The 12,938-nt window shown below is 41.7% G+C and overlaps 1 long non-coding RNA gene across 2 annotated transcripts; it reads left to right on the top strand.

Moving 5' to 3' along the window:
* Window positions 1-263: 263 nt before the first annotated feature.
* LOC144741208 (uncharacterized) lies at window positions 264-9,535 on the top strand. Of its 2 annotated transcripts, none has more exons than XR_013589936.1 (4): window positions 264-4,548; window positions 6,993-7,180; window positions 8,219-8,265; window positions 8,516-9,535. It is a non-coding gene; the product is annotated as an uncharacterized LOC144741208 (long non-coding RNA). The 2 variants fall into 2 exon arrangements; XR_013589926.1 differs by having other exon boundaries at window positions 264-4,580.
* The last annotated feature ends 3,403 nt before the right edge of the window (window positions 9,536-12,938 follow it).

Below are 12,938 nucleotides of genomic sequence, written 5' to 3'. Positions count from 1 at the left end.
AAACGATCTTTGAAATGAAAATGGCCATTAACATACTGCACGGTTACAACATCTAAGGAGGACTTGATTCAGTTGCAGCAAGATTTCTACCACAATATGTGATTTAGATTTTCCGGTTTTTAATACAAAAACAAATAATTCTAACCTCATAAAAAAACATAAACGGTAAATTTTACTAGTATAAATTACCTCCACCTATCTATCTTGCTAATGATCTGATATTTATCTTCAGAATGAATGTTGAACCGATTTATACTCTTTAAAAAGCTATTCGGCCATGCATGAACTTCTTTCGCATCGTACGTAGCCAACCGTGCTAATCGTAAGTGCAGGGGAAGGACAACAAACTAAGCACAAAAAGCAGTTCGAAAAAAATGAGTTTTCAATTTCGTTTGAAAAGTGCATAGCTCCAGTGGCTTCCTAATATCGGAAGGAAGAGCGTTCCAGACGGCCGCAGAAGCGCATCTGAAAGCGCACGATGCGGTGACCGGCTTTGTTCGATGTTCACTCGATATAACATCCACCCACCTACCTATCTTGATAATCATCCGATATCTATCTTGTTGGGATTACATTTGTAACTGACTTATTCTCTTTGAAAGCTATTCAGCCAAGTAGGTAGATATCGTGACATCACTGGAGTGGGCAATCGCAGCAAGGTTAGGGAAATCATCAGATGTTCTTGTCCAGTGCCATTGGGACATTCTGTTCTCTTCTCAGCTGTCCCCCTTTCACCCTCTGCGCAGTGAGTCATGTCTGTGGGCGGTCTGCCGAGGTGGTGGTGGTGGGGGAAAGAGTCGGGACTGGTGGGGTGCGTGCGAGTCACATTCAGCTTGGCGACCTGTGAGGTAGGAAATGAGTGGGGCACACCAGCAGCGCCCCCCCCACCAACCAGCCCCCGACCTTGCGCATGTTTAGTCTGTGTCTGCGTCCAAAGACGCTGTGGGGAGTGCAAGGCACAGTCTGTTTGTACAAGGCAGTGGCCGGGCTCAATCCGACCTCCCCGTGTTGCAAGTCAGCCCAAGGGTACAGCGAACTATGCGATCCTAATTCTTGGTTTTTGCATCTGCGACGTGAAAAACCGATGTTCCTTGCCGCCCCCCCCGCCTCCCTCACTCTCTCCTCCCTCTGTAGCGCAGCAAAAATATTTAACTGTGGAAATTGATGCTTTGAGCGAGTTCATGGTCACACAATACAACTTGGATTTATGCGGCGCCTAAATGTGACCGCATCTCAAGACGCCGCACAGAAAGAGTGGCTAAGATTGTCAATGAATAACGAGGTTGTTTTAAAGTGCGTAATAAAGGAGGAGGTTTTTGCGTTTGGTGTTCACGTAACTACTGGGTGTAAACACAAAAGGTAAGAGTGCAGATAAAAAAACCCATGCTGGATGTATTGCGGTGATCATTCGAGTCGTCCATGATAACGACCGACATGACGAAAAACCCGCTTTGCTTCGTCGAATAAAAAAAGATATATAACCCTAAAACACACCATTGCTTAGCTTGCATTTATCAAAGGAGGAGGGCAATATATATATTATAATAAATATATTTTTTGTAAAAGATGATGCAGAAGTACCCAGTAATATGAAAGCGATGCGAATCATTTTTGGTGAATATTTTTTGCATGCGGAAACATTTTTTTTTTACCCTCTAATGTTGTGTGTAAATGAAGCCTCAATTTGACAGAGAGTGAAGCTGACAGGTAGTAAAACGTCCCTTAAGTAATAAAAGCCACTTAAAATGAAGCGCACACAAATTTCACGTATCCTGATGAATACCATGCCACTGTTGTCACATTGCGGAAAAGATGTGAGCTGTCTCAGCATTGAAAATGAAGTGTGTAAACCGATCACATTTTATCTGAATAAGAAATTGCATCGGATTTACTTCGCTATAATGAGGATGCTAATGTTGATCAAATATTACAATGCGTTTACATCTACTGCTTGCATTTATCACAGGTATGTCATGAAAAAATGTGTCAATAGATATGTGGCAAGGACTTGATTAATGTTGATATTGTATACTGCATAGTACGGAATAGTTTCGCCTTATCTTTTTCAGACATCGAACTTTAGACATTTTTGCAACAATAGCGGGTCTTCCGTATCGTCATTTTTAAATTTAAAGATATGATATTTAAGTAACTTTTATTGTTTTCACACTCAGTGAAAACATTGAAATGCATTTTAACGTGAATGATTGCTTTTACATAATTTACATAAAGTTTCTCATTGAATGTAAATACTTTTGTATTTTGAGAAATTGAAGGCACGTGACATCCGACAGCACGGCGTCGTGTGGTGGCACTAATGGGGAGAAATGTACGCGGATGATGCCTTGAAAGTGAAGCCACATCCTACAATGTCATATATTCAGATACATCCGAAACCAACGTGTGTCTCGGATTATCAGAAATGTTGTATTTGTGCCTGATTTTTGTTGATTTTTCTGCTCAGTTTTAAAATCGAGAACACGTTTCGACTGTCTAGAATTTATCAATGGAGGTCAATATAATTTCATCAAGATTCCAATATTCAGAGTTCATCGGTTCACACACTGCGCTGTGAACACAAAGACCCGAGTTCCATTCGCGGTGGATCGGCATCAAATGTATGTCATGAAGACGTAAACAACACAAGGGTTAGAGTGTTTTTGGAAAAAAACGAATTTTGATTACGAATCGCAGCAAAGAATGTGCCTGACGAAAGTTTCAATCACTGATATCATATCACCCGCTGTGACATATGGATCCGAAACGTGGACACTGACAAAATAAAATGGAATAACATTTCAAAAGTTTACCAGAAGCTTGGTGAGATGCATTCTTGAAATTACACTGATAGACAGAAAAGAGGATCACACGGATCAGGAAACAACAGGAATCAGTGACATCATGTGAACTGTTCAGAGAAAGTAAGTGAGTTTGGGCAGGTCACACTGCCAGAAGCGATGGTGGCTAGTATATGGGTGATGGTTTAGAAAATTGTTAAGCACTTGCAGCTGCAAATCAAAAGTATAGGCATATTCTCAGTAGAGACAGGACCATGGTTGGGGAAAAGAGATATGTCCACTAACATGGCAACGAAGGTGGGGGAAACGTGGGAGAAAGGACACAAGACAAGCAAACACACAGCACATGGACACGAGAGCCAGTGAGGCCAAAGAGACCAACAAGTTCCGAGGAAAAATCCGGTGCACAAAGCGGATCAGTTCCATTCCACCACCCAAAGCACAATGTCCTACCACAATATGAGGCGCCGCAGTGGCGAGATGTTAACTACTTCGCATGGTATACAGGAGGTTGTGGGTTCGAGCTCGACCCTGAACGTCTGTGGCCGCGTGGATTTTTCTCCGTGTCCTCCGGTTTTCCCCTCCACATTTAGAATGAACATGCGTTTAGAGTATTTGGTTGCTATAAATGTCCACATAATAAGCCACTTCGTTGAGCTATCATTTGTGGCCAGGTAGAATCTCAAAATGAGCTTAATATTTCAGTGGGGCTTATCTGGTAAAATAAAAAAAATAGTTTAGATTAAGATAGATGTCTGCCTTGCATTCATCATCTCTTAGTGTAAAAAAAAAACAATCGCTGCTTTTATTTGCTTTCACGAAACATCGATGGCTCCGCAATATCTCCGTGGTCAGCACGTGTGCAGGTTTGATTCCCACTACAGCTCCCAGTGATTTCTACAGATGAACAACACCGATGATGGAACGGCAGCCAAAGAAGGGAAGTCGCACGAGAGGACGACCACAGTGGGGATGGAGTGATCGGCCAGCTCGTGCAGGAAATGAATTATGGCTTGGGAAGGGATCATCCAGTCGCATTATGAAATAAGTGAACATACAATTAGATAACACAGCTAAATAAGTTTCATATATTTTATGGAGAAGCTAACGTTTTTCAGAAGTTACATCTTCAGAGTACAGTATTTGACAATGTTTAACGATGTGCAACTGCACTTTTCATTTTCAACATAATCATAGCGTGTGAAAAATGTAAAACGAAGGCAAGAGTACATTTTTCACACGGTATACTAGGCAAAATTTAGAAGTTGATTAAAGTATCGCCTGCAGAAAAAAAAGCTAAATAATTTTTATTAAAGTTTAAAGTAAAAAAAACGAACCCCTATAGATGTACAATCCCTGAGTGGGATGCTCGAGCAGCGTCAATTATGCATGACAGCTGACTAAATAAATATCCAGGAGCGTAAGGAATTTTGTAACAAAATTGATCAAATCGCATTAAACTTTTAAAGTTTTAGGGGCAGAGTTCTTACTTTCATGGTCCCTAACAAATCACCTGGGATAACTTGAACAATTGTGTTCTTGCATGCAGTGTTTTATTGATAACTTCATATGCATTTCAGAGTGAAGAGATGGCATTTCACAAACAACCACTCCTTGTGACTAGAGAAGAAAGCAACATAATACGATTCACAAGAATAAAATGCATGAGGTAAACATGCACAGGTGCAGCTCTACAATTGCTGATGGAAGGGCATCAACTAGAGGGAGCTCTAGAGAGCTCCTGTGAAAGGTATTTGGTCTACTCTTCCACGTTGATGCGAGGTAAAAACATATAATAAGAGAAACGCATTGTATGAAATACACTGCTTTTACATTATAGGTGGACAACATTGCAGCATGAATCTTGATTTAGTGCATTGTAATTTGAGCTTGTTATCCAACAGCCGCCTACTACAACATATTTAGGAGACATTGAATTGTAACAGTAAAGTGCCAACAATATTTTTTGGGATAATACGATTAAAGGTCGTGGATTCAATCACAAGCCTGACGCCTGCTCTATATTTGGCGTTTGCATGTCTCTCTCCACGTGGTCACGTGGATTTTTTCTCCGGGTCCACCGGTTTTCTCCTCCACATTTAGAATGATGCGTTCAGAGTCTTTGGCTGGTATACATTTCCACATGGTAAGCCACTTCGTTGAGCTATCATTTGTGGCCTGGTCGCATCTGAAAAAGAGCTACAAAGCTCAGTGGGCCTTACCTGCTTAAATAAATAATCATAAAATAAAGAGTTAAAGGTGCAGGCCTGCAATTGCTTGCTCACGCCACTGCTAACATAAGGGGCCTCTATCGTCAACGGGAATATTGGCCTACTATTCAACGCTGACCAGATGTCTCGACATAGATGGGAGTGCCCACATTTTACCCCACGACACGTATGATAGACTGTGGGATGTACATATTTAAATCGCTTGTGCCCAGTGCGGGCGCATTGGTCGCAAAAATGGACCGGCGACCAGTGCGCGAACACTTACACAGCGCGGTACTATTACACAGGACTGGGTCAAGAAATTGCATTTCAATTGGCACGCATCCTGCTGTTGCAAATGCTCAGTGATTCTCGTCTTTGTTTCCAAAGTGGGATAATGCAAAATGTCAGCAGTTTACTTCAGCAGTAGCCGAGCAGGCTTCAAATTAACTGTGTTAGTTACATCTGACACGTCTAGGATTTGCCTTGAACCGATTCAATCCCAGGGTATCAAATAAATAAAAGAATGATGAATGCACAGTATTGGCAGGTAACGCACTGTAGTGGTATGTACAATTATTAGCGTTATTGCTACTGGAATGTTGTCAAGAGCCGTCCAGTGGACTTTAATCGGGTTTGTTTGTGATTTTTCAATGATATTCTGAATACCTCACAATAAACGCTGCTTGGGACCGTCTCTACCGACTCATCGTGGACCACGCAGAGTGAAGTCACTATCTGCCACTAGGAGTGCTTTTATTTATATCAAAATAACATTCCCAAATAATTGTGGTTAATGAGAACTGTTTCAAAGCACATTAGAAGAACATTTTCTAAACAACATTTCAGAAAAATAACAACATATTTTTTAAAAACTTGTAAGACCTTCATGCACACTTGTTTCTGTAAAACTTCAGTGTTACACATTTTAAATTGTGCAGATATCCAAAGGGAATTACCAAAACAGTTTATTTAACGACGTGGCTTTTGGCTTTACATTCACGCGAACGCTTCGACCATCAGTGGTCTTGATCAATCCGCTGTTGACGAAGCCCTCCCGCAAACTGTTGCCATCTCTCACGATGCCTGCACAAGAGCCCTTTTGGTGTCTGCATTTTCTGTGTGACGTTGGTAAAAGTGCTTCCTCTCAACTCAGCTTCTCACCCCTTTAGTATCTCCACATCGGCCCTGAATTTAGTTCGCGCGACATTTGCGTTTTTTTTCTTCCGGCGAAACGATAATAATTATGTTTTGGTGCAAGATATATGTAAGCTTGCGAATGTCCACGATGATAGAATTGTCGCGGAAATGCTTCTCTCTAGTGCAATAGCGCCACCAGGCGGTCAACGGAATATAAATGCGCATTGAGTTTTTAACTTCACATTTGAAAATAAAACGAATGTTGCATTGTGCACATACATTACATGATGTGGGCACGCACACACGGAATTATGAAAAATGGCAATGGGGATAATTTTAGTTTTCTGTAAATACAAAAGTAAATGCTGTTTTCTACTTTAAAAAATAAATAAACACAACCATTGCATGGGAAAGACATCTAACGAAAACACGAGGATGATCACATTCTCTATTCAAACACAACACTCTTAATTATTAAGGGCGGAATAGTATTTTACAACGGATGTTTTCTGCTTTAACTCATTTAGCTGAAAGAGTAATATGCTATCACTTAGGCAGTGCTCGAAAATGTAAACATAACTTTTATTCTGTTTTAAAAAGGTCTCAATTGGCTCTCAGCTGAGTTTTAAGAATATTGATTTCATCATAATAATCATCAACCATGGTTTATCCACTGCTAGATGAAAGCCTATCCATGCCACCACCATCATCCCTCACAGTCATCCGATGCCACAACCCATCTTACACACGAGTTGATTTAATGTCTCCATATCTGCGGTGAATTACACTCAAACTCAAACGTGTTTTCTCCTTTGCTTGCCTCTCCATCACCAATTAAATTGAGGAAATACTCCGACCAGGTACAATCTTGCTGGGTGTGAACACCTGCCTGTCAGGCACCAAGAATGCTGTTTTGAAAATTCATCATCTTCGTCATCATCAACCAATCGTCAATCCGCTGTGCTGTCAAGGACTTCAAGCTGTCGCCATGTCTCATGTTCCTGCGATCCAATAATCCACACAGCACCACACGTACGAGTCGCTATGACCCGCTCCATCTCTTTGGTAGACGTCTTGGACGCGTTCCATCTTTCGGCTGCCACTCGGTCATTCGTCATCGACCATCGTCATCCCTTCTAGCGATGTGTCCAGCCCAAACCCACTTACTTTTCTAAAACAGTCAATTTGATGTCTTTAACTTAAGTTTTACTTTATTTATTTACTTGTGTTTCTCTTTTTGTCTCACAGCATACGTTCCAAAACGAATATCTCAAACGTTCTGTGTACTTTTAAACTTTGATTTTTTCATTTACTTCGTGGAGTGCGATTCAATAAAATCGAAACTAAAACTTTAACAATGATTTTTTTAGCAATGAGAACTTGGGGAGTCCTTCATCCGAACAATGGATGTATCATGGCTTATGATGATAACTTAGTGGGTACCAACATTTTAACTTTTTATTTCAAGTTACAGACTGCATACTTGTGGTTTAACTGTATTATGTGGTTAACAGCAATGTACATACTTTTAAAATTATTCATAACTACAGAAATTTGAAATAAATAAATGTTACTACAGTATATATAAGCACCATAATAACCTTATTTCTCAATTTAAAAAAGAGAAACATGCCTTTCAGTTTGAATATTTAATAAAGTTTCTGCCAAAATTAGAGCTAGGGTAGCATTCCATAAAACATTCAATGTTTTTAAACTTTCCGCGTAAATTCACAGCGGAAATAACAGTGTTTGACATCTTGGCAAAAGTAGCCATATGGGTCACATTCTGTAGCAATAGTCCTTTTAAAGGCAAAGAGACGAACTGGATTTTTGGACACGGGAATATATAACACGGAGATTTTGACAACATCGGGATCATTTTGTTCATTTTCATCTTTCTGTCATTGTTTTTTTTTATCCCAATGTATTCATGTTGTGATCTTGGAAGTGCATTATGAGATTACGAAATCAATGAACAATCTTGCAGAGCAGCACACCTCGTGCATCAGATAATTACTGCAGAAGATATGTTTTTTTACAGGACTGTATTTCCTTAATATTTTCTGTCAGGTCGAGCAGACGCTGGATATCAGAGCAACCCCTGGGAACAAGACCAGGTGTGCATGCATCCCAATCTTTCTTCTAGCGTATGGCAAGTGTGTGTAAATTATACATCCAGGTTTAGATTTGTGAGCCACGTGACAGCTTCGGGAGTGGCGCGACTAATACTGTCCGGTCTGCCAGAGAGCAGCGGTAGAATGAAGTTGTTCGCGATATGATCCATTGTTTGGTTCGGGTGACCGCTATCACACTGTAGGTCATCTTTAATGTTCCACTTGTGTACGAGGGGTACGGTTTTCTTGGCAGATCAAAGCCACGTGGAGCAAGCAGTGTGCATGCGTCAGAAGTTGCCCTTCTCTTCTCCTCCATCAGAGTAACGTATGTACGTTTAACTTATTTAGCACTGTACGGAGACAACCGTGTAAGCATGTTGCTTTTTAATGAGAACTGTGTACATATTACGTGTGCTTATTAGAATTCGAATATTTATTTATACTGAAGGAATCCGGTGAGCTATAAAACTCTATTTCACAGATGTCCAGTAGACCCAGTTCATACTGAAAAGTAACAACCAGCAGCTTGTACGCCACGGCTGTTAAAAACATTTCCAGTAAGCTATCAAACAAATGTTTTAAGAGCGTGCACTGCTGTTAGTCCACTTTTGGGTCACCGTGGTACATTCTGGAGCCCTGAAGTTCCACGCCGCTTTCGGTTTGCTCCAGACTGTAAAATATACCCGTGTGCATGAGGCTGTCTGTGTCCCTGGCAAGAGGTCATTTAACAAAGTGTAGTATTGTATCTCAAGTTTCTGCATCAGCATTTTCTGACGAAAAAAAAACCAAGGGAATCAATATACAGCGCACAAAAAGGGGGAAAACAAAATAGTTAACATTTTGTACAATAGCTCTCCTTTGATTGTCTTGTTTTTCTTTCTCAGCGAATATTAATTCCCCTAGAGCATGTGCAGCACAATGGGACATTGTGTCAGCGCAGAGTTTACATTTCTATTTTCTTTGCCACCAGTGCGCTGTGCCTTTTAGTTCACCATCACACGTTGGCTTATGGAGTTGTGCTTGGCCTCCACTGCCATCTGCTGATCAAAATGAGGTTTACTAAAACATTGCCACCTTTCCGAAATGTAGAGCAAATATGCAATCAATAATAGCACGAGCCAAATACATGTGAAGCACGTTTTGTAATGTAAACTAATTTTAGATCATGTAATCATTTGTATTGTTTTAGGTAAATTCACTGGTGGACGAGGGCCTCTCCATGCTGTGACCATTACCCACGTTACGATCATTTTTACTCCCGCACACGAGTTGATGGGGGCCGTCCATAAAAGACGTCATGCACCTACCGGGGGGGGTCAGACATTTGTGACGATGTGTGATGAGGGGGGGTGGGGTTAGAAACGTGACGTCATATCAAAATGCGCAACTTTAAATACGTTCTACTTAATTACATATACTTTTTAATATATGTTTTCTCCTACAACATCAGAGTGCAGCGGCACATTAAATACGCACTACAATGACAATAGTTTAAAGCGATTTGAAGCATGTTTACATTTTTTGGGGGGGGGCATAGCTTTGTGACGTCAAATTTGAGGGGGGGTCTGACTTTTTGTGACGCCGTGTGACGAGGGGGGGGGGGTCAAAAATTGTCTAAAATCGCGTGACGTCATTTATGGACGGCCCCCTAGTATGGCTGCCACTTCGTGATTGGTCTCATCCAAGGGCCAAGCATCCACTTTTAGCAGTTTGTCCTGCCCAAGGCCACTTCTTACTTTCCTTGACTGTTAATATTTACAGCCATTGTTCAAATCAATGCTGCACGATCGTCATATTCACCGTGCTGGCCAGTGCAGGTTGCTGAGAAGTGGGGTGTGGGATGGGACCGGTTGACATATCAGTTATTACTTGCCACTGATATTTGCCATCGCCCAGAATTACCCAGTTCATAGGGCAGTGCACTAACCAATGCGCTGCCAATGCCCCTTCACCGCCATACCAAGTGTAATATCATCACCGTATTGTTATAATGATAAAACTCTCCAGAAAGTAAAAAGGACCGCACATTTGAGCCCGGTGTGAATTTTATACAAGTCTGGTCATACACACACACAAATGTATTAGAATATAAGATGCACCCCCAACTATTGCTTCAAAGTACAGGGGAATGAAGTGCATCTTTTAAGTTGGAGTATACAGTAAACGGTATTTGTCTGAATTTTTTTTAAATTACAGCGATTTGAGGGGAGAGTCAACATTTCTCTCTGGCCTTGCCTCGTTTCTGCCCTCGTCCCATAAGCGTGGATCATTATGCCCCGAGGAATGCAAACTGCATTAGAATGTGTTTTACAAGTGGCCCAAGGCATTTGGATGAATTATTGGGATTATTTCCACAGATATTTTTCTCAAACACTCCCATCATTCTGCCAAATGATGGTGGGATGAATGGCTTTTGTCAATACATGAATTACATCTCACATGTAAAGCTGCCCCTAAAGCGAAACAAAACGTTGAGGGACTGCGTTGGCAGTGGTGCTTAAGGACAAACAGACAAAATCAGCACATTCATCAACAGCACATATTTAAAACTCCGCCAAGGGTGCGTCTTGTCTCCACTCCGCTCGAACGGTTTGATGCCGAGTGTGAATCGGCTGGGATGAAGATCAGCACCTCCAAATCTGAGGTCATGGTTCACTCCCGGGAGTCGGTGAATTGTTCTCTCCAGGTGAGGGGATTAACAGCTGCCCTTACCGGAGTTGCACCTTGGGGTCTCTTTCGCGAGTGATTGTAAGTGGGAGCGGGAAATCGGCCGGCGGATCGGTGCGGCTTCACTACCGTTCCGTGGTCGTGAAGCGGGAGCTGAGTTCTCAAACAAAGCTCGCCGTTGACAGGTCGATCTACATTCCCACGCTCACCTACGGTCATGAGCGTTGGGTAATGACCGAAAGGAAGGGATTGCAGGTACAAGGGGCCTAAATGAGGTTTCTCCCGCAGGGTTTCTGGGCTCACTCTCCGTGATCGGGCGAGGAGTTCGGTAATCCGGGACAGCGTCAGAGGCGAGCCGCTGCTCTTCCGGATCGAGAGGAGCCAGTTGAGGTGCTTCGGGCACCTGGCAAGGATGCCCTCCGGTAGACTCCCCCTGGAACTCTACGGTCCCACTGGGCGACGGCCCCAGAGCGGGCCCAGGACACGCTGCTGGCCTGGGAACACCTGGGAATTCCCCAGGAAGAGCTAGAGTAGTGTATAGTAGTGTATAATTGTGTAAAGTAGTGTATAATATTATATAGTAGTGTATAGTTATGTAGAGCTATAGTCGGTCGCCAGGGAAAGGGAGGTCTGGACCGCCCTACTCAACATGCTGCCGCCGCGACCCTCACCAGGACAAACGAACGAATTCGTACCATATTCGTATTATAAGATGCTCTGGAAAGTAAAATGCACCCCAAACTTGCACACAGTGTTATTAAAGTTATACAAATCTGGTAACCAGATGATGAGATGCACTGTCAACGTTTGCTTTAAAATACGGAGGGGGGGAGGTAAGTGCGTCTTATAATCCAGATATCTATCCATCGCAATCATGTGAGATATACATAATAACTCTAAATCATTTAACACGTAGGCTTTCGCGACCAATATCATCCATAATAGAGTTTTTTTGGGGTTTACGCGATCTAACTCAAAAACACTATATTGTGAATTCTTCATCATAACAATAATACAATTTTGAAAATACTGTATATATAATATGTAAAGTTTATTTAAAATGGTGTAAGACCCTGAGGGCACAAAGTGCAGTCTCTCTCTCTGACTGTTATCTTTGCTCTGAAGAACGAAAGTTTCCCTGTACAGTATTTGTTTATGTTTGTCCCTCTGGTGTTCTGGTTTCTCCCACTGCATGGAGATCTCTCACTTTGAATCAAGATGCAATTGGTGAACCCGGGTTACAAGGTAAATCTGCCTTGGCTGGCCTCGAAACCTGGTTCTCATTGCAACCTAACAGCCTTCTCTCTTCGGGGTTTTTTCTCATTCATTTGGATTTTCCCACATCCGAAAATAATCTTAATATATATTAAATTAGCTAAATATTTTAGACATACCCCGAGCCAAAAAAATGTACTGAGGTGAAATTTCCATTGCTACGGTATGGTAATTCAATTCAGAACATGCGGTACAACCCGAAAACACATCCCAGAACTTACGGTACATTTTCCAAGTATATGCAGTACTGGGACGCTGCCAACTGATGGCATCGGTGACTAAAATGTCAGTATTCGAAAGGTTTTCCTCTGAAAGCCCCACTGCATGAAGCTCTATTATTTTTGGATGTTGGTGGAAAGTGACTTTGGCAGCAATTTCCTGCTAACAGTCAGCATTAGAAATGCATCCGTTCGCTCGTGCATTTTCTCAATCCCCATCTCAATAAATAAACACTCCTACGATATTTTCTTTCAAGCAAAAACTGCCACTACTATGCTTTGAATAATTTGGCTTCATGAAAAACTTAATGCCTGGTTCAAATAAAGTACATCGACATCCAAGTACATCAACTGCTGTACTTTTCTGCTGTTGTTTGTACAAAACATATGTTGGGAGGTTAACATTTAATCCATTGGCCTATCTGCTTTCCAGATGAATGCACAGTAGCATTTGGTCAACAAGCCAAGTTTTGGACAGATTCCAACATTCAGCATTGAAATTGTGGCTTCACACCT

The sequence above is a fragment of the Lampetra planeri genome, chromosome 3, assembly GCF_965212315.1.
Source record: "Lampetra planeri chromosome 3, kcLamPlan1.2.h2, whole genome shotgun sequence".
Lineage (NCBI taxonomy): Eukaryota > Metazoa > Chordata > Hyperoartia > Petromyzontiformes > Petromyzontidae > Lampetra > Lampetra planeri.
The sequence above is the reverse complement of the archived record's forward strand: the minus strand, read 5'-3'. Positions and strand labels throughout refer to the sequence as shown.